This window comes from Grammomys surdaster, unplaced genomic scaffold (genome assembly GCF_004785775.1).
Source record: "Grammomys surdaster isolate TR1022 unplaced genomic scaffold, NIH_TR_1.0 127, whole genome shotgun sequence".
Lineage (NCBI taxonomy): Eukaryota > Metazoa > Chordata > Mammalia > Rodentia > Muridae > Grammomys > Grammomys surdaster.
In genome coordinates this window covers 1,516,490-1,539,653 of record NW_021604585.1, presented here as the reverse complement: position 1 = coordinate 1,539,653, position 23,164 = coordinate 1,516,490, and the positions used below count along the sequence as shown (strand labels likewise).

At 44.0% G+C, this 23,164-nt stretch overlaps 1 protein-coding gene across 3 annotated transcripts in view; it reads right to left on the bottom strand.

Moving 5' to 3' along the window:
- Daam1 (dishevelled associated activator of morphogenesis 1) overlaps positions 1 to 23,164 on the bottom strand; it is a 158,595-nt gene that overhangs the window by 116,611 nt on the left and 18,820 nt on the right. The window lies entirely within an intron of this gene.

The window sequence follows — 23,164 nt, the reverse complement described above, 5'->3', positions numbered from 1 at the left end:
GCATTTACTGAGCATTTCCCAAATGAGAGAGACCATGTGGACAGCCAGTACTCACCACCTCAACCAATGTGTACTCATATTAAAAGCCTGGTGCGCTGTTTCCTGCTGTGATAAAACACCATGATCAAAATCAACTTCGGGAAGAAAGGGCTGATTTCAGGTTATAGTTCTAGTCCATCACAAAGAGAAGTCAGGGCAGGAACTGAAGCAGAGGCCAGGGATGAAAGCTGCGTGCTGACGTACTTTCCAAGGCTTGTTCACTTTGCTTTTTTTTTTTTTTTTTTTTTTGGTTTTTCGAGACAGGGTTTCTCTGTGTAGCCCTGGCTGTCCTGGAACTCACTCTGTAGACCAGGCTGGCCTCACTTTGCTTTCTTATACGACCCAGGACCAGAGGCACAAGCATGGATAGTATCACTACTAGTGAGTGGTCTGGGACCTTCCACATCAATCAATCATCAATGCAAAAACATGCTTTGTAGACCTGCCCACGTGCAATCTGATGGAGGCATTTTCTCAACTGAGCTTCCTCTTCCCAGATAACTCTAGCTTCAGTCAGCTGACAAAGGTAATCAGGAGAGGGAGGTGCCATAGATTTATAATAAGAAAGACCTGCGCTGGGGAAATAGTGCAGAGGCAGAGCGGCTGCCGGGCATATGCGAGGCCTTGGGTTCTCTTCCTCACAATGGAAGGGGGTGGGGGGAGCAGGAATGAAAAACCCCACCTCCTTCAAGCAGCAGCTTTATTGGTTTCTAAGGATCAATCTCACAGTCAACCTAACCACGGAACCATAAATCCAAACATGAATGTCTCACTGTATAGAAGGTTCTAAAGGTTTTGCTGGTCACAAATGTGCATGGCAAACGGAACACCCCCTTTACTCAGTTTCTAGTTGCATTCTGCCAGGATGACTTCCCAAGACCCTTATGCCTGTCCACAGGCTTACTCATTCAAGCTTTGAAACAGCAGAAATTTTACTACATGGTGCTAAAAAGTTATTCAAAAGTGAAAATCACCTTTATTGCTAGTTAGGGAGTCTTCAGAAACAATACTAATGGCACTTTGCTAGCCAGGCCGTAATCTGAGCCATGCATGCCAAACCCGGTAAGGAAGGGTGCACAGAGTTTGAAGAAGGCAGAGCATATAACACAAAACCCACATATATGGGTTAACAGGGAGGGTCAAGCAGGCATCAAGGCAAAAAAACTATGGGGCAGTGTCAAGGACCTGGAATTTCCACTCTAAAACCTACAAAAGAAGATGTCACAAGGAGGGTATCAGACTAGGTGAGCAGGGCGAGGAGCTGAGAGAAAGAAGGGCCTGGAGAGGAGGATGTATACTCTGCTCTCAGTGTAAGATACATTAGCATGCCCCTCTCCCATCTAGAAAATAACTAAGTGTAACACAGGGAAACTATGTGTAACTGGACATCACCATCCTGTTTTTCTAAGTTGGGTGTGACAGGTGGAACTGAGGACCTTATGTGGGTTAACAGACAGCTGTTCTAATTACAGGTTGGGAGTACTTATTTTATATAACCGCAAAAACACCCAGTGTTAAACATAGGGCACCGTGTGATTTCTTAACAATGTAAGTTCCATCCCTGCAGAGGCTGTTTATTTCTTTGTGTATTTGTTTGTTCTCTGTTTGTTGAGACAGGGACTCATGTAACCCCGGCTGAGATCACAGGTATGCATCACCATGCCCAATTTATGCAAAGTTGAAGATGAATGAGGATGAAGATCCAGAACTGTGCACCCAGGCACATATTCTACTAGCTACACCTCCAGACTCCTTCAATACTTTGGTGATGTTTCCAACAATCTTGGGAGAAGAAGCATAGGTATCAGGTATCATTTTTATTTCTCCATTAAAGATAAGTAAGCATCTTTTTAAAATTACATTTACTAGGGAGTGGGCACATATCCATGCACAGCAGCAGCACTCATATGAAGGGGAGGGGAGGGAGGAGTTGCTCCAGGGAATTGAACCCAGATCAATAAGCTTGGAGCCATCTCTCTGGCCCCGTAAGTAACTATCTCTGAGCACTTAAAGTGGCTCCACAAGGCCACTCTCCAAAGTAGCAGAGCAGACACATGAATTTAAGTGGATTTTCCCTCAATATTCTATACACCAGCCAGCCCATTCTAGAATGATCTAACAACAGGGAGCTAAGTCTCCTTGATCCAAAGGCTACAATGGAAGAACCATCAGACAGAACATGCTTGCAATGGATGGCTACTATATGCTTGCTACCAGTACACTCCTGTTGTTGGATAAGGCATTATACTTTCAAGATGTGTCTACTGGGGCAAAACTCAGGCACATGAAGATAGCCTAGGTGTTGCTGGGGTAGTTAGAGCTTCACTAAGCCTTCAGTCCATCTGTCCCGTAAGCAGCTGAATGGCCCCAAATGGAAACAAAGAACCTCACAGGTCACACTTCAGAAGCCACATGGAGAAAAGGGAAAGGAAAGGGAAGCTGAGACCCAGACCTTGGTGCTATCCAGATAGGTAGGTAACAATAAATGAAACCACACTGGACTTCAGCCATTACAGACTGATGTCCTTCCAGTCAGGCCAACAGAGACACAGCAGCAACTCACTAAAGAGGTATTAAGTGCAGGAGGTTCACAGGAAAGGGGGCTTGTCCAATGAGAACAATCTCGGAAGGGTTTTGAAAAAGATGAACTACAATGATGCTTTTGAGGATGCTTAGGTCTTAGAAGGGAACCAGAAAGCTGGAAAGAGCAGCTGCCTACTCCTTATGGCAAACACGTCTGAGAACGACTTCTTTGAGGGGCTGTGACAGCTATCTGCCTTAAGATATCCAAAATTTCCTCTCATTGGCAAGGTCACAAGAAGCCTCACTAAAAAGCAAAAAGGTTAAAAAAAATTAAAAAAAAAAAAAGATGAAGGACATCTGAGGGGCTTATCTTACCAAGAACAGTGACATTAACACAAACCCATGAACCTCCATGTTTGCCTCTAAATGGCCATATGCTCACTGGTGAAAAAGGCCTCAGTGCTATTCTTCAAACTCAATGGCATCTCCATGAGTCGTCCTGAAGAGACCAGTGATTCTGTAGAAACAAGTTATGAATATGCTACCTGGATGTGTGCCAGCAGCTTCAATGGCCGTAGGGCCTCGCTGTGCTTACCATCTGCCTTAAAACTGAGTGACCTGGCTCAAGCACAATCACACACTAGAAAAGGGGCTCTAGAGGTCACCTGACGTTTAGGTAGAGACCAGGAAAGGCTAAACTACTCCTCCAAGATATGCACTAATTTGAAGATACAGCAATTAAATGAGATGCGAGGATCAATTCTGAATAGATTCTTGATAACTGTCAGGCCTCACTTAGCAAATGAAATCTCAAATCCTATATTCAGCTTTGGATACCCACATGCACACGTGCACACGCCTACATGCTGGAATGCCTGTACATAATCTTAGTTGGTAAACAAAAACAAAAAGCTGAACCCCGCCCCTCCCAGACCTTTGGCTTCTAATGAGGCTGCTTAGTGTGTTAAATCAAGATGCCTGGAAGTCCACTTCTAGAACTGTCCAGAAGAACTGACAGAGCATTAACTCCAGAGGGAAACTACTTGGTACACAACTGAGAATCTGCAATTCTTCAAATGTCTCGAATGGCATGCCAAAGACTTTTCCCACTGACCAGCTGGCTCCTGCTTCAGGGAGTAGTGTGGGAAAAAGAAAGAGTTCTTTGGCTTTAAGGAAAGCTCAGGCATGTGGCAAGGTCTTACTCAAGACAGTAAGGCCTGTGTCAATCCTGGTTTTCAACACATTTGTAAACACAAGTTCTCAATGGCATATTCTTCCTTTAGAGGAAAAAGTCATGCAAACCACTCTAAGGCTTCAGATCACTTTGCTTCCTAAAGGTACTATTTATGAAAATTAATCCACAATAGCTTAAATACAACCTTATATTGGCTTAGTTTGGTCAAGGATGGCCAGTGAACTTCTTCAGCTTTTGACTCTCCTAGTATGCCTCAGCTCCACCCGTTAGAGGGCCTACTGTTTCCTTCTGTGACAGTCCATGCCCCACCACCTGTGTTACGTCTCTCTTTGGGAATGTGTCCATCAGTTTACACACAGTTTATGTTTCTCTTTCTCGCCTAGTAGAGCAGGAATAGATACAGCTGCTCAACTGCAAACTAGGCAAACAGAGCCTCACGCCAGAGAGCAGCTCTTCAAACCCACACCCTTCCCAGAGTCTACAACATGTAGGATGGAGAAACATGGGCTAAGCTGGAAGCACTTCCACAATATTTACCAATAAAGTTTTACTGGATCACGGCCAGGCCAATGTGTACACTGAGTAGTTGCCATAGAGATATTTTGTCTCTCAGGGCTAATAAACTTATTGTTTAGCAACTTACAGAAAAGTTTGTCAACTTTGGCTGTACAGTAAGTACATGAAACCAGGGGAGTTTGGGGAAATTTTAGAAACCACTTATAAAGTACTCCACTTGCTTAACAGTCATATACTGAACATCTTCCGGTACTATTCTAGACACTGGAGAGCCAGCAGTATGTCATGCAGCATGAGCCCCTGTGGAGAAGACCAGCATGACTATGTTACATTCCAGATGGACAGGGCAGGCTATTTAGAGAGTGACAGGATTCTGAAGGGGTAAATAGCGACTCTTCAGAAGATGCAAAGTCACAAAAATCATATTTGGGAAGATCCATCAGAAATGCATGGTCATAAGCAGCCAGGCAAAAATGTATAGAAAAACTGTTACAGCCAGAGACCAAGGGCTTGAGAGGAGACAGAACAGATGAGCCTATAATCAAAGCAGCAAAGGTGTTGAACCACTCTGAAAACCCTGACAGGAAAAGGGAGCATGGTGTGGGTTCAAAGGCATGGGCAGGAGCCAGCCTGTAAGGCAATGACAACCGGCTAGCTGAGCAGCCACACTCAAAATAAATGCCCCACTTACAGACTGCAGCTAGGTTGGGATGGGGCTTGCCAAGCGTGAGCAAGGACCCAGGTTTGATCCCAACACCACAAGAAAGAAACCTTCCATCTTCCAATTTTTACTGGTTGAAAATACTACAGGACAGAAAACTAACATTCCACATTAACTTCTTTCATTTGCTCTGCTGAAAACTATCTGAAAATTCAAATGCCCAGTAGCTCAAAAGAACCCTATTAAAGATGGTTTCTGCTAGAAGCAATAACTCCCAAAACCCCCCAAAAGGAGGGGGAGGGAATTAGATTCTTTTCATGAAAGGGAATTTTCCCCTATTAAGTCTAATTAAGGCTATTTCCCTAAGTGTTCAGGGCTATTCCTTTAATGATGTAAGGTCCTGTTCCCGCTCCACCTCGTGCTCCAGCTGCATGGATGCTCCACCCAGACTCTTTCAAAGCAGCTGGCTCAGAGATCTGCCTGGTTTCACTGAAAGGCAATGTCCCTGAAGGCCTAAGAAAACATGTCATGGGGCTCAGTTGAACACATTCAAACCAAATGGGAGTGTTTGGGGAAAGACAGTGTCAACATGCAGGTGACCAACCACCCAGTCTCCTTCATTAATGTCCTTTTCCTTAGATTTATTGATCTGAAAGGACAACTTCCCATCTTTGGACTCAAGAATAAAGGAAATGAAGGTTGCTCTGAAGAAGCCCAAGCAGGGGTGTTCTAACTGAACTTGGATTCCCAGTGAGCAAGCAGTCTAACTTTAAGAAGACCAGGGACTGTGAAAAATTCTGGGTATAAGGCAACCACTGGCCTTCACTAAAGCTTCCTAATGCCTGGGTGTGTACAGCAGGCAGTGCTGGCTCAGTGTGGTAAGACGCCAGTTAGAAACAGATTCTAGCCAGCTATAGAAAAGGCTGCTGAAAAGATACTGAGAAGCTGATCCAGAAATAACAGCACAGCTCCCCAATGTTCCTGACTGGAGAGAGGACATAAAACTCTCAGTCCCTTAGTTTGGGTTTTTATGGCTGTGCTAGAACACCATGAACAATAGCTACTTGAGAGGGAAGAGTTTCTTTTAGTTTACAGTACCACATCACAGTTCATCAGTAAAGGTAGCCAAGGCAGGAACCTGGATGCAGGAACTGATACAGAAACCATGGACGCTTCTTACTGGCTTGTTCCTTATGGCTTACTCAACCTGCTTTTATAACAACCCAGGACCACCAGCCTAGGGGTGGCACTGCCCACAGTGACCTGGGACCTCCCACATCAGTCATTGGTCAAGACACAGCACAGGCTTGCCCAAAAGGAAATCTAGTGGGAGCACTTTGCCAATCCAGTTTCCCTCTTCCTAAATGACTCTAGCTGGTGTCAGTTGACACAAAAGAAGCCAACACACTGGGGCTATGTGGCACCTGACCAAGTGCTCAGTGAATAGGCTATTTATCAATGTGCCCCTCACTTCACAGACTTTACCTAATGGAATCAATCCTCTTTTAAGTGATGCCCCTCGAATGTTATGGTCATCCTCAAATAGCTTAGAGCTTCAAAAGCAAGATGCTTGAATGACACAAACATACGCACCACTCCACTGAGCCACCTGATTAGCAGTATGACAGCATCTAGTTAGGTACATACTATGACAAGCACTGAGTTCTAACTGCAAACCTGTGGTGTGGTTTTTATTACTGACATTGTTTAGTGAGAATCCGATATGCCCAAGCCACATATGCAAGCCAAAGTTGCAAAGCTAACGAAGGAGAAAATTGAGACTAGAACCCAAACTCTCAACCCTGGACCACTCTCCTTAGAGGTGATAAAGTTATTTAAATCATGATCTTACAAACTGTCCAACAACTGGATATTCAGTTAACTTAGGATTTTCATTCCCCAACTGCAACAATTAGACTCTGTTTCCCACAATCTCTATCTCTTCTTACTTTTTGTCTATATCAGTGTCAGGAATTATTTGCCATGCTTCATAACTATTTGTACCAATATTCTATAAAAGTTAAAATGAAAGCGAACTTGGGTGTGAGTTTACAGCAAGAACAGGAGGCTTAGTAGAGAAGTGAAACGTATGCTTGCTAATCCACAATGACCTGTGTTCAAGGCTACAGAACACTGACCACCACCATCAAAAAAACAAACAAGCAGACAAACAAAAAAAAATAAAGCTAGAAAATTTAAAATGCTAGTGCTACTTGTTAACTGGTTTGGTTTCATCATTCCACGGTGTGTGAGTATTTTTAAATAAAATGCTGGATTTCATTAACGTACAACTATAATTTGTTAAATTTTAAATGAGAAATATGGGTGCCACATGGTGGAAGAAAAAAATGAGAGGCAGAGGGAACTGAAGATCCTCAAAGTAAGGGAGGTCTCCTTCCAGGACCCCACCCCCCCACACTCTCCCATCCCCTCACCCCCAACCCCCTCACCCCCAAACCCCCTCACCCCCCACAACCACCCCCCACCCCTGCTCAGTTAAATCACTCACCACTCACCTTCTAGAAACATGCTAATTAATTTGTCTTAACCTCAGCATCATTTTTCAAAAGATCTGGTCTGCAAAAGATCCATCAGCAGCCAAGTAGACAGCTGCTCAACAAGGAAAACTTAATTCAAACACCATGAATAATAGACAGAATGACCCCCCCCGCACCCCAAACCACAGAATAACACTTCTTAAATCCATTATCTTTTTTAAAATCACTGCATTTTGTTAAATCTGTTTTAAATGTTTAAAGGCCCAAGAAGAGACTCCATGTTACACGTGTAACACATCACAGCCTCTAGCAAGATGATGTTTAGTGACAGGGCCTCTAAGCTGAGTAGTTTTTCCCTCCCAGAATCACTTGTCTGTGTGTTACCCCAGTCATTCTCGCAGCTGACATGGCCTATCTATCAGCAGCAGTTGGTCATCCTATGGTGACAGAAACTCACCTCTCAGCACTCGGGAAGGACCTCTTCCCAACACCTGTTCTCTCGTGAAGGGACTGTGAAGTGATGGATTTGTTCTGTGGTTAGCTTCATCTATAGCAAAACTGAAATCTATTTGCAGGGTCAAACAGTTAATCAACGCAGGGCCTCAAAGTTAAAAACAAGGATGGTGTACGGCTTAGGTTCACTGGTATTATATTTATCTGCCCATATCATTATTCCATTACCTCAAACATTCTACTATTAAAATGGGTGGTGGTGGACAAAAAAAATCTATTTTTCATTTAATTCAATTCCTAATTATAGGTTGAAAAACATTCAGAGTAGTTGATGAGGATGGAGGCCACTGCCCAGAATCACATATCACCAAAGAGTCTCTGGGGACTTGCTCAGAAGAAAATCCGACCCACAACATAGGGTTGAGCCTCCTTCTGCTTCATTTCAACCAAGGAGTATAATTAAGTAAGCTTACTGACCTCTTCCAGAGCTTTTAGGACTAAAGACTCAACATCTCTTGGTAGGTAAACAAATGGGAGGAATGTTTCTACAAGACTGACTTTCAAAGAAAGGCTGACTCCACCAAGAGCCAGGTTTCAAGTAAATTTGGGACTGTTTTCCCCATTGTGTTCTTGTCTTTGTCCCCTGACCATCCCTGAGAGTAACAATGTGGAAGGCAAGTTTTCAGTCAGGGTTTTATAAACTCTTAAAGACTTTGCTATGAAGTTACATGACTAAAGAGCTGTCACATGCATTAGGTTACACTGGGAGGAGCTTAAGGTAGAAGAAGGCTTCGTAAATTCTCTTTATTTGTGACTGCATTTCACTAAATAATGCTTTGCATGACTCCAAGTATACAGGAACATAAGATAAGTATACAGACCAAACATTTCCTGATGGCAAAGTAAAAAGAAATTTATTTCAAAGTAATTCTTTGGTACATATAATTTTCACCATTTGTGAGAGAAATTTGCATACCAATGAAACAACTAATCAACAGGTAATCAACACATCAGCCTGCATGCCTCTAAATGTAACAGAAAACACATCATTAAAGCATCATCAAGAGTGGCATATGGTAAACACTATACCATAGCCCACCTGCTGGGGTTCAGGCTGGGCCAAAACACTCAGAAACACACTGAGAGAAATCTTCAATGTCAGCCTAGTAAATGTTTTGATGCAACTGTGAGAGGCCACTGTTAGGGTTGAGCTCCCACAGGCTTCAACAGCCTAGACCACACCAAAATGGCATCACTCCTGCTAACTACCACATAACCAAATTAAGCTTTCAGGAAGCAGATAAATCCCCAAACAGACCAGTTTTTCCAGAAAGCAGGAGTCTGCATGAAGGACATCCCTTCTGCTCTACAAAACAGGAAGTTGAAATGAGCTGATTTCAATCAGTCTGTTTCCAATTGTTTTGTCACCTCATTCCTAAAGCTTCTGTTAGGCTATTACCAAGGAGCTCTCATTCTATTGTGTAGAAGGGAGATTGCCCAATTTATGAGTGGTTAAGAGGGGAAAAAAGCAATTAGATCTATAACTAAATTTGTTGTGATTTTGTATTTTGACACTTCAGAACTTACTGGCTAATTGGCACTACAAATATTTGCTATTCAATGCTCATAAGAAAGGTCACTTTTCTGGTATTTTGAAAGCAAGCTTTGTTTTTTGTTTTTTGTTTTTTGTTTTTTTGAGGTAAAGGGGAATAGTCCATTCTGCCAATGGACTGGCACTAGGAACCAGGAGAAACATATTACTGAAACCAGAGGCAAATCCAAACTAAACTAACCTCCTGACCTCCAAACATGCTCGACACTGGGATGTCCAACACAGCTGGCAGGGCTGATGCAGGGTTTACTCAGATGACAAACTGATGTGCGTGGCATGTGCTGACTTGCGGGTGATTTCGGTGCATACAGAGCAAAGTAAGGAAAACCCATCAAGCATGGTACACAAACATGACCTTGGCCCCGAGGGAAAAATTTCTGAGTAATGAAACCCAAAATAGGAGTGAATCTAAAAATAGCCCCTCTGCTTCTACGGAGGTATTTTCCTCTCAGCATTTGTTCCAAACGTGTGGGAAGACAAAACGGCCTGAGTTAAGTGAATTTCCAGATTTCATCAACAGCCAGTGATGCTGGGAACCCTCTTCAGCCAATGGTAGAATTACAATTGCCTCTTCTATGTAGGCTTCTATTCCTTGTAAGCTTAGTAGACGGACAGCACAAAACTGGGCAGGGGTACATATAGCTAAGTTTATGAGAAGCTCACATTATCTCCTGTTGAAGTCTAACATAGGTTGAAGAAGACCATTAGATCTTGGGACTTGTGTCAGTGACGAAACAGTGATGGTTTTTTTTCCATGAAGAAAGATGAGTAGAAGCTGGTGCAAAGCTGACACAGCACCTCCATTTCCTGTCGTGCTACACACGTGGAAGGCCTCAGTATTACTGCCAAGCTCCTTTCTGTCCCTATTCCATTAGCTTTGAAATTGTAAGAAAAGATAATTTGTGGGAAGAAACAGTCCTATCATTTCTTTTGGAAAGGTAGCCTATTAATTACTCCATTCTGTGTTCTAAGCTACCTCTAGCTACATGGTAAACCTTCCCTCCAGTGGCAGATACAAAAACTTCCTCCTTCTTTTCTGTGGTATTTCAAATCAAACAACTACAATGATACTCCAGAAATTGAAGGAAGAAAACAAACAAAACAAAACATGTCTCAACTCAAGGTGTTTGGGTCCAGGTTAGGAAGGAACAGTGGTCCTGCCTCGGCTGCCTCAGGAAGTGACTGCGGCAGAAGACAGTGGAAGTGATTCACAAAGCCCCACTCACACAGCCGGCCTCCGGAACAGGAGAGCCATCTGTGCACAGGGGTGCTCTCCAAAACCCAATATATACTGACGATACATATGCCCTCTATCTGTGCAGCACTGACATAAATACAAGCCCCTTCACTTAGCCCTCCCCTCAAGATGAAGTTTAGTGGGAGAGTTTTCAGTGCGAGCAGCTTTTGGGTGCTGGGGCGACTCAATTCTGAATAAATGGGAGTTAGAGATCATCCAGGCGAGGCATGAAGGGACTCCAGCCTCCATGGGAGCCCTGTGCCTCTCTGCAGAATCTTAATCAGAAGAGACAAACACTGTACAATGATAGGTGTCAGAGCAAAGTGAACTTGCGCTTCCCACTCCTAATTCCAAACAAAGCCTTCTGGAGCATCACACAGGTGTCTAGGTCAAAGTGTGCACAGTGACTGGAAGGCAGCCTGCCCAGACAGCCAGTACAGAGACCCAGAGGGAGCTCCTCTCCTTCTCTCTGAAAGCTTCCTTTCGGGAGTAAGGAACAGCCGGGCGGTGGTGCACACCTTTAGTACCTGCACTTGGGAGGCAGAGGAAGTTGGATTTCTGAGTTTGAGGCCAGCCTGGTCTACAAAGTGAGTTCCAGGACAGCCAGGGCTATACAAAGAAACCCTGTCTCAAAAAACAAACAAACAAACAAACAGAAGAAGTAAGGAACAGAGGTGAGGCTATAAAAGGTACATCACACCCTTCTTGCGCACAGGCAAACCCATTTCTGTAGAGACGGTCATCCTATGAAATGGTGACAAAACCCCTAAGTAGCACAAGCTGAAGCTGAACTACAAGACAATTACTTTAAAGATATATTAGCTGATTCTAGAGAGACCAACATTGTAATGCAAAATTGTGGTTGTCTTACTATTAGGCCTATAGATTTATGCTACAATTAAAGTAGGAAAGTTGAGGCTAGAAAGATAGCTCAATCCATCTCATGTCTTCCACACAGATCTACAGCACCTACACAAATAAGGCAGCCATGGAAGGTGTCCATCTGTAACGCCAGTGCTTGGGGGAAGGGACAGGATGGACAGCAGTTCTCTCACCAACTGGTGGGCTCCAGGTTCTGTGACAGAGTCTCTCTTACAATATAAGGTCTGGAGATGGATCAAGGAAAACATCTGATGTTGACACATGACCTCCATGAATAGACACATATACACATACCCACACAAACACAGGTATACCACACACAAATACATATATAGGGGCAGGGGTTACAAAAAGTATCTGACAGAAACAAGGATCCTATGGGCAAAATAGAACCATATCTGTGTAACCTCTGGGGCGGGGGATGGGGACATTTACCATATACCTATATAACCAGAGTTGAGCAGGACCAATCCTATGTAGCCTTCCACTATTTTAAGACAATACAGGGATGCTAGTCAGTGCCACACCCATTCCTAGGTTCTAAGGAAAGGCCCGTAGAATGTACTTTCAGAGTAGAATCCAGCTTTATCAACATCAACTGCCCTGCCACTAGCAAAAGGGAAGAAGATATCTCACACTGAGGGCAAGCAGTTCAAACTGCATGTCTGGGGTCAGACATCTGAAAGTCCTGCTGAAGCACACTCATTTTGTCTCCTCAGCATTCTGACTTCACAGCGAATTACCCAGCCTTTTCTGGCTATAACCACTGCTCCCCTAATCCTGCCCCAAATGTCCTAATGTTGAGTATAGACTGAAGATGAGCAAGTACACTTTCTCCCTGAAAGGCTAACTCCTCAGCACCATCCATGCTTTCAGACTGAGGGCTCTTCATATAGAGGAGCAACCCAAGTCAGAATAGAAGGAGGTAGAACGCAATACCCATCTACAAACTGTGGGTCCCAGGGGCTACTCCATCAAAGACACTTCATTAAAAACTGTCCTAATGTCCAGGCACAAACTACTTGAGAGCAACAGAAAGCATGAAGCTGGCCATTCAATTGTTATTATCAGTTAACTAAATTGTTATTATCAGGTAACTAAAACATGGGTACCAAACTGACTCCTTACAGTTGGTTGCTGGTGGATGCTCCATTGCTGTGACAACTGAGTTTCATGACATACCAAGAAGATGGTTCAGTAAATAGAATAAAATTCATAGGTATTCACAATGACCAATCAATGCCTTTACTAAGCTTGCTTAACATAAACTCAGGGGGAGGGGCACAGCTGCAAAGGCATATCCTTCAGAAAGACCTAATTGAAGACTGCCCTAGACCAAGGAGTGCTGGTGCAGACAATTCCAGCCAATCAGAAACTGTTGTTTAGAAGAGATGCTTTCTTGGGCCCAATGGGGCACAGGTGGAGAGGATTAAGGAGCTTGCAGCAGTGTTCAGATGAGCTTGCTGCTGTGTTGCTCACCTGTTCCCGGAGTCTGTGTTGTTGACTCACGCCACCTCACCTCCAAGGGCAGGTAGGGTTGGGCAACCAGTAGTCCAGGGCACAGGCAGCAAGAGGTGAGGGGTTGCTTATGGGAACATGATGACTCAAAAGGCAGCTGCATAGCCAGAAGCCCATCATGGAGGCACAGGTTCACCAGTGAAGAAGCTCCTCTTGCCAGCAACTGTTATTGCCCTGTGTCAGGTAGGAGCTACTGCCCTGTGTCAGGTAGGAGCCTCGTCAATCTTGCAAGTGTCATCTTTGATACTCGTAAGCTTCCTGAGTTTCTAAGCTACCCTTCCTTCTGTGGGTGAATGTTTCAATTCAGAGGAAATCATTATACCGGGCCTCTTTTATAACAGAGAAATTTGAGAGGACCCTAACATTCACCCATACCCCTGTCCCCAACACCTCTATGCAGGACAACCGACAGTCAGTCAGAAGCAATGCTGCATTGGAAGGACAGCAGAGCCAACGAGGACTTGGAATGTGTGACGGTGGTTGGCTACTCACACCGCTATCTACATTCAATTTTCCTATCACGACAAACCCTGGATAGTGACAAAAGGTAATCTCAGCCAAAGTGTTGAGTACAGTTGTAGCTACTGCAGTAAATGTAGTTTCACTGGCTGAGAACGTGTTATGTCTTCCAGTACCTTGCATGCGGCTATGGATTGCACAAAGGCCTTTTTCTCCAGACCTGTCTACCGGACCCACAAGAGGCAATTTGTTTCTAGCTCACAGGTACATCAATATGCCTTTGCCATCCCACTCAGTGACGGCTGAACTCTCCAGCCCCATGTTAGAAGCTGGCTCACTGAGATCTTGACAGTCTTTCTTTCCACAAGGTACCACATTGTTCCACTGCATTGGTAGTATTATGCTAATTGGGCCTAGTGAGCGAGAAATGTGGTTACTCTAGATTTCTTGATAGGAGAATGTCATAAGTTACACGAAGACTAGTCATTCAGCAGGATGCAGTCTGTACTGTCCCTACTCCTACTGGCTCCCAAGCTCTTGGGCCTTTAGACTTGCACTAATTCACACCTTTTCTGGTTCCTTGGCTTGTGGACAGCAAAAAATCCCTATTAAACTGCTGAGAGCTTCCTGTTAGCTCTGTTTGTCTGGACAACCTAGACTACTCAACAACCACGGGAGGCAGTGGCAGGTATAACTGAGGAAACTGTAAGGCATTATCTAAAACAAAGCAAAAGTTATTTAACACCTTAAGATTTTAGCAAAACCCACCACCACAACAATAAAACAACACAGCACTCTGACTATGTTTGCTGTAGAGTTCACCAGCCAGTCAAGAAGATATCATAGGACAAGAACCAGGGCTGCACAAGCTCCCCACAGGGAAGGCCAAGCACTGGCTTCGGCCCTATGAATAAACTCTTCCAATCCTTGGGAAAAGACTATGGGGGGAGGGGAACAACCCATACAACCTCACCTACAAGGTTTCTGAAGACAGGACGGAGATGAAGTGGGGACAGGGGTATAAATGCCCCTTCAGTGTCACATGCTGGCTGTTGAGAAGTGCCAAGTTTGGAGAAGAATTCAGATAAAAATTCAGTGTTTGCACCATCACCATCAAACAGCATGAGAAAGACTGCAGGTATGAATTCCCAGGCCAACAAAACTGAAAGAATTTCACATAGACAAGAATGAACTGTTTCCTTACTAGTAGCTGTGTGTGTGTGTGTGTGTGTGTGTGTGTGTGTGTGTGTGTGTGTGTGTGAGTGAGAGAGAGAGAGAGAGAGAGAGAGAGAGAGAGAGAGGGATTTCACACAGTTCCAACCTCTGAGCATCAAATACCCTGAGAGAGAGAGAGAGAGAGAGAGAGAGGGATTTCACACAGTTCCAACCTCTGAGCATCAAATACCCTGAAGTGTTAATAATTTGGCAGCCAAGTGTGAGAAGTTGAGAAAAGGGGAGATTTGTACCCAAGTCTTTTTACAGATTTATAAATTCACATTTCACGGTAAATATAGTTAGCAAATATCCAGACTTAAAAATACCTTCAAAGAACTAAAAGACAACAGACATTCATTAAAGCCAAAATGATCTCTAACTTTCCAAAAGGACAAATTTGATGCAAGAAGCAGCTTGTGCATGTGTGTGCCCTTGGAACGTAGGACAACAGTGACAGTCTAATCTCGGCTTCTTTTAATTTATCTTCATAGCACTCATTAACGCAGGATTAGAAATGACAATTCTAATGGGTAAGATTGGTGGATAAAAACTTAGTTACACTCACATGCTATTCAACCCAAACTAGACCTGTAATCCAATCAGCCCATCTTAACTTGGAAATATCCGGAGGTCAAGGTACATTTCAAACTCATTTAAATCCCAGCATCCAAGAGGGAGGCATGGCGATTAGGAGTTCAAGGTCATCCTCAGTTACACAGCAAGTTCCAGGCCAAACTAGTAAAATGACAGAAAGTATACAGTCCCCTGATAAATCCAATAATAAAGTGAAACAAATGCTAAGTGATTCCTCCATGTCAGAAACCATCAGCTCTGAATCCTTAACTTGCACTTGACTATACGAGCAGGTCTCAGTAGTGGATGGTCCCAGAAGAAAACAAAACTAACACTGCCTAATGAAATACCCAGAACTGGGGGTGGGAAGGGGCTCAGAGAGCAAAGGCACTAGAATGCCATGGTGTGTGCATGCACACACATACACACACTGCCGTTGTTGTCCTCGTCTAGGCTAGAAATGGTGACATCGGCCTTTCCGCACCCAACCTCACACAGGCAGACTTCTGAGCTCCTGGGACTCATGTCTTCTGTTGTGTTTTATGTGTGTAGTGTCCTTCACAGCTTCATTTTTTCAAATACCCTGTTTCTAGCTGGTGGCACTGTGTTGGGAGGTCGTGGAACCTTGGAGATGCAGGCACTGGGTGGGTACACTGAGGCACTGTGTTAGTTTTTTAAAGCTGCTAAGGCAGCTCTGCTTCCAGACCTATCTTCTGATTCCTGCTCAGCCTCCACATATGGCCTCTCACATTCCTGTTGACCCAGCGTGAGCCTCTCCGCCCCCACACTTCCCCCACCATGATGCCATTAGTATATGAGTGTGCATGTGTGCGTGTGTGCATGCATGCATGTACACTCATGTGCGAGCGCATTTGTGAGTGTTTTGCTTTCTCCTGGGACCTTCCACCACTGAGAACTGCTCCTCCATTCACAGTAGCTCCTTCCCCAACCCATGTAGTCCAGGCTGGCTTTGAACTTAGTATGTGACTAAGGATAATCTTAAATGTCTGATCCTCCTCTGCCTCTGCCTCCTAAATGGGATCATGGGTGCACGTCTCCCCCCTCGGCAATGTTCCGGTTCTTAACTTGCCTTTTTTCAGGTGTTGTGCCATAACCCTGAGAAGATGAGGAATCCACCTTCTTCTTCAGAGCTGAGCACACAGTCAGCACTGCCCGAAGGACTTTTGGTGGTGATGCGAATGCTTTCTCTCTACAGCAGCCAACACAGCAAGCAGGCTACCAGCCCCATGGCTAGCCAACATTGTACGGTGGCTGGTGTGCCTGAGAAGCTGAACTTGGCTAATCGGTTAGAACTTCGAGAGCCATGTGAAGGTAGTAGATGGAATACAGGAAGCACAGGTGTGCTCTGTGGGAAAGCACCAACTCTCAGACTCCTAACAGCTTCTGGTCTAATTAGAAGACCATAAGAGGTGAGACACAAAAGGAAGATTTTCTGTGGTAGAACTGTGTGCAGAGAATCCACTCACACGGTACTCACACGGAAGGCAGAGTAATGAATGTGTCATGAATGCCTGATATCAGACAGTTGTTAATCCTTCTGATGTCAGAAGTCTGTCACTGTCACCCACAAGAAGATGGCCCTGTGGTGTGGCAGGACAGGCAGCTCCCTCTATAAGCCCATTGTGGCAGGAACAAAAAGCCCCACCCCCATGAGAACCTGCCAAATTCAGACAATATTTTCTCCCAAGCTCGGGTCAAATACAAATACAAAGGAAGATAAATTGTATTTCAAATATCTGTTCAAAAGAATTGTATTTCAAATATCTATTCAAAAAATTGCAACCTTTACTTGAAGGATTGGGAGGGTATTACCCATTTTCAGTTAGGTCACAAACAAGCATGAGTGTGTGTGTGTGTGTGTGTGTGTGTGTGTGTGTGTGTGTGTATTTAGGATTCGATAACTTATTTTTCAATTGAAGTCACTAGGCCAAATGCATCAATTACTATGAAAACTCCCCCAACAGAAAGTGCATCAGCTGTTAGTCTAATAGTAATTTAACACTTCATATTTGATTTGAAATTGAGGTACTAAACTGACAGACATAATATAGGGGTAAGCTACAGAAGCTTAATTAGCAGGCAGCTGTCCCACACAACATAATGGCAGCAAGATATTGATCTGAGAGTGACCATAAAGGATACTGAGCAAGTGGGCCTGTGATGGGCTAACGTGGAGACAGGGACACCTGTCTTCTTTTGATCTTCTCTTGGCCTGAGACATTTTGGAAAGCTCAGGAAGAGCAGTGCTAGAGAGAGAGGTGGTCAAAATAGGGCTGGGAAGGCTCGGGGTGCATTACTCCCCTCCTAGGCCCTGGAGGGCTTGGGTGCATTACTACCCTCCTAGGCCCCCCTTGTATAGCGACTCTCACCCATAGGAAAGGGCCCAGGTCAAACCAGGTGTGAGAGAAACCAGAAGGGGTGTCCCCCCACGAGCAAACTGCAGAAACCAAACAAACCATCTTTCAGAAAGCTTTGCATGAATGCAAACGGAGGGGAATGCCAGACAGGCTGACTTCCTAGGCCACCCTTCTCAGTTACCCTGTCATTTCAGCAGGCAAAATGACCTATGGCTTCCTGCCAACATGTGTCCAAACTAATCAGCTGTGGCCAGAAGACAGTAGGAGTTATCACATCTGGGAATCAGAAACAACATTTCTTGGTGCTCCCCTTCTGGCCTACCCGCCTGGTCGGTTGTGCAGGGCACAGGAGCAGGGGGTTGCCTGCTGCTGGGGTACTAAGCATTTCTGACACCTTTGCCCTTGGTGTTTACCACCACAGAGCCGCACCAGAGGTCTTGTTATCCTGAGCCCATACAGGACAGATGAACACCCCTTGGCCTACAGAGGCCCCTGCCTGCAGAAAAACATGTGCTGCAGCTGGCCTGCTGACAGCCAGAGCCAGCTGACCAGCATCCAGACACTGCTTCTTTCCCAAACACCCACTGAACAGAGCTTGATTCAGCTCCTGAGTTACGGTCTAGTGGAGAACAGCGAGGAGAGGCTCTGAGAGAGTGGTCCGAGGAATGATTCCTGGCACACACTAAAGCAATGTTTTGTGGAACTTTAATAACTCAGGGGTCTGTATGTGTGTTTAAATCCTCCATGTCTAGCTTCAAAAAAGACAAATCTTTTCTTTTTCTTCCAGGGAGAAAAAAAGCAGAAAAGCAAAATTCCTCGTAATGTCATATGCAGTCAAACAGTAAGGTTCTTAGGCTCAGGTCGGAAGGTTCCCAGAGCTTCAGTTGAGCCAATCTGCAAAGAATTGGACTTTCATTTGCTTCATTTCCTCTAAAATTATCATCCAGATCCCTGCTCCCTCACCCCAAGGACAAAAAGAGATACTTGATAAGCATGAGAAAAGCATGGTGTTTGAGAAAGATTTGAGATGCTCAGAGATCTTTCTTTGCTCGTGGGACTAAAAAGCAGTACGGCAAACATTTGAGGACAGTTTGGAAGTTCCCCAAATGCTAGACACAGACTCCACGTGATCCCACCCTTCCATACTTAACTTCTTACCCAAGAGAACCAAAAACATATGTTCACACAAAACTTAGGCAAATGTTGACATTCAAAGAACCAACGAGTTAGAAATACCCAAACGTCCACAAATAAACAAGGTATGGTATATCCATAAAATAGAATATACCTTTGCAATAAAAAGAACTAAGTACTACCTGGGGATGGCAGTACATGCCTTTACTGCTGGCTAGTTTGGTCTATTTCAGTTCCAGATCAGTCAAGCTATAAAATGAGATCCTCTCTAAATAAACAAACAAACCAATCAACAAACAGAAAGAATGAGTTACTGATGCTTGCCATGCCGTGGATGAGCCTTCGAAAACAGTGAAAAACCTGGTCACAACTGAGCTCCACTTATTAAAAATAGCCTGAATTGGCCAAGCCATACAGACAGAAAACAGGTTAGTGCGCCTGGGGTGGGTCTGAGGCAAATCTGTTAAACTAGGACAGGAAATGAGGCTGAAACTCTTACCTAAAGGCAGCATGTGAGTTGACCACAGTTAATAGAGCAGACACCTTGACTGCCAAGGCCACCTGGGCCAGCACCGCCTGGCTCTACCTACATTTGAAAGAATCTAAAGCAAAAGCTTTTACTATCATCTCACACTGCATCAAAGGAAGATAAATTAACCAACAGCCATGGAGATGTGGTCCCCTCACCAGCTGAAGAGCAGTTGCCTAACATGGCACTCTTGTAAACCCTCACCAGACATCTGCTTGTGTCCTCCTAGACCATGTACAGCGCCAGTTTCCTGAAGTAAACAACCCAAAGAATCAGAGTGAACATCTCCAGGGATGTTTGGCTTTGTGTTAGCATGCCAGGCAGGAAAGGCAGAGCAAAGTACAAAAAAAAAAAAAAAAAAGAGCAACTGAGCTTGAAGTCCAGACAAGACAAAGTCACAAGCACAATTCGGAAGCCATATCACCTTGGGGCAGGAGGGAAGGAACCAATTTTTGACATGGTATTAGCTCTTCACTATGTAAAAAAATAAAATAAAAAAATTTCAAAGGTAACAATAAGCTTCACCACCCTCCACTTACCCTAAACAATGCAAGAAGACCATTCTCAGGGGAGACAGACATTTACAAGTAGAGTATGCAGACCCTGTAACCCTTGCCTGGAGCATAGAAATAGGTTTGAGTTCCCTGTCATTACAAGGTAAACAATTTTCCTTCCCAAGTAAGTCCTTGCTGCACTCACAGCTGGAGTTAGGGTCAGCTTACACCTCCTGCAGTTTTAGGGATAGCAGCAAGCAGTGGGAAATAGAGTGACTGCAACTCAGATAATCCTGGCTTCAAGACTGTCTAAAGGAGTAACCCCTAAACTCTTCAGGTACGACACTCAGTCAGAGATTACAAGCTGTCTGTGATGCTGTTGCTTCCTCGCTTCCTTTTTTTTTCCCCAAGTCCTGTTATGAAATCCTTTACGTATATGATATTTCATAGAAACCCCAAAATAGATATAGACGGATGGATGGATGCATGGATGCATGGATGCATGGATGCATGGATACATGGATGGACAGACAGACAGACAGACAGACAGACAGACAGACAGATATCTGAAGCTGACAAGCAGCTTTATGCTGTATGACACCAGAAGAAGGAAGAGTCTCCCTAGAAGCAACTCCTGGACAGACTCTTGGGACTCTACAGCATATGGACTAAAACAATGACCTCATCTGTGAAATAGAAAGAAACTTCAGTTACTTTCAATACAACACTCTTTAGAATTGTAACTGAAACCAGGGAAAATGACCAAGTGGTAGAAAGTAATGATTCCCCAATCCCAGTCCCAGGGGAAGTTGGAGGAGGGGACGGAAACGTTAAAAGGGGTTCTGCATTCATTCATATATAAACACCTCCTGGACATATGAATGCTTATTTTTCCAAATAAATTTATATGCTGTGATTGGTAAAACTAAAAATGATTAAAGTATGACTGACTTCATGGTCATGTGGGGATCTGACTCTAGTTTTAATTAAAAAGGAATTACCTACTCTAAAGATTGTGAATGGCTGATAAAAAGAAAACAATGTTCTTCTTGAATTGAATGGTGTAAGTCGATCTCTTAAATTCAAATGACAGCCTTTCTTTAACTTTGGAGTTTGCCACTTCTAATGCCAAATCACAGAGGTGGCTGGACCACGTGCTGTGGCTCTGAGGCCATGGAGAGGCTGGGAAGGAAAGAATGCCACATCTGATAAGCATCGGCTACAAAGGCTTTATGAGCAATAGAAAGCAGGGGACATGTGTCTCTTGTATTAATGTGCCAGGCAATGTCCAACAACCATCTGAGACCGGGGGATTAGTGGCAACCCACGTTCTGACTCTCATACTGCCCTACACTACAACACCTGAGAGCTCTCTATAGCACGAGATGTACAATGATGGGGTTTTCCCCACAAGAGCTTTCTGTTAAACTGTTTTGTTATGTGTTTTTGAACAAGACTCACTTTAGAAGTTTGTGCCTTTCGGCCAGATGAGTGTGCCAAATGAATTATGGTTTTATCATTCCTTTGTATACTATGTCATTTGCTATTTTTTAAGCCTGGATATTTAAAATGTTCCATCAATAGAACAAAACAAGCTGTGTATTTGAAACCATCAGTAAATACAAACCAAATGATAACTCTCCATCTCTTTAAAAATGTATGATGTGGTACTCTCAAAACTGTCAAGCTTGAGTCAATGAGTCCTTTTAAAAACCAAAGTCTATAAAAAGTTACAAAATGGAACTCCAGCCATATATTCTACCTTAAATTTTTTTCTTAAACAGGGTTTCTCTGTGTATCCCTGGCTGTCCGGGAACTCAATCTGTAGAACAGGCTAACCTCGAACCAAGAAATCTTACTACTTCTATCTCCCAAGTCCTGGGATCAAAGGTGTACGCCACCACCGCTCAGCATTAACTTTTACAATAAGAATTAATAGGGTATATCTCAATCTAAAATCAGTAGAGGAATGTTTTATATTTCTTACATTGACAAGTTCACAAAATAGTAAGCTTATATTAGAATAAAAACCATTTCATTGTGCTACCCCATTCTTCCAAACAAGGAAGGCAAGGCCTGTGGCTAGTGGTCAAGAGAAGTAGGATTGTCTATCTAGCATGAATCAGTACAAGACCTTAGGTTCAGTCTTCACCCATCCCATCTCCCACCTCACCCCACCCTGCAAAAAAACCAGGAAGGGAGACATAGAGACATAGAGACAGAGAGAGAGAGACAGAGAGAGAGAGAGAGGGAGAGGGAGAGGGAGAGGGAGAGAGGGAGAGAGAGACAGAGAGACAGAGAGAGACAGAGAGAGACAGAGAGACAGATATTACCATTCTGAATAAGAAAAATATGATTGAAGCTACAATTTTACCATGCATAGAAAAGACTTGCAAGCATTATTTCATCCCATGTTTGGGTACAGGACCATGTTTGGCAGGTCAGGACAACATAAAAATGCAAAGTGAAGTATTCTGTGGTTCACCTGGAGTGCTGTTTCCTCACAGGATGTTTTCATTTCAGCATTTGGTAAACTTGAAAATCCCGCTGCTGCAGTCAACTTTATAAAGCTACATACATACCTGGGATCTGACTGAATTAGCTCTCGGAAACATCTGTCTCACTTTCCCCAAACCCCATCCCTCCCTTGGAAGAAAATGCATTACTGCTTCAGGAGGAGCATGCAGACATGACCTGCCCCTTGCATCCTAGTTCTTAATCCCAAGAACACTCCTGTAACAACCGCTGTGCCTCTGAGTCAATGCACATGCACCTCCCAAACAAAGCCCCATAGTGCTGCACTGTGTGTGTGTGTGTGTGTGTGTGCATAAGTGTGTATGTATGTTGTGCATGTGTGAGTGTGTGAGCATGTGAGCATATGTGAATGTGTGTGTGCATGGATGTGTATGTAAGCATGTTGTGCATATGTGAGTGTGAGCATGTGTGTGAGTGTGAGCATGTGAGCGTGTAAGGTATGTGAGCATGTGTGTGAGTGTGAGCATGTGAGCGTGTAAGGTATGTGAGCATGTGTGTGAGTGTGAGCATGTGAGTGTGTAAGGTATGTGAGCATGTGTGTGTGTGTACATGCTTTAATTTTTTTAAACAGACAGAATAAAGTCAAACAATAGTATCTGAACAGAATCATAGGACTAAAGAAACAAAGTCTATCTCCCTGTGGTTGGAAGAAGACATATTCCTGTTTAAGCAAGCCCACACTTCAGGTAAGAGGAAACTCCTTCCCCTCCCAC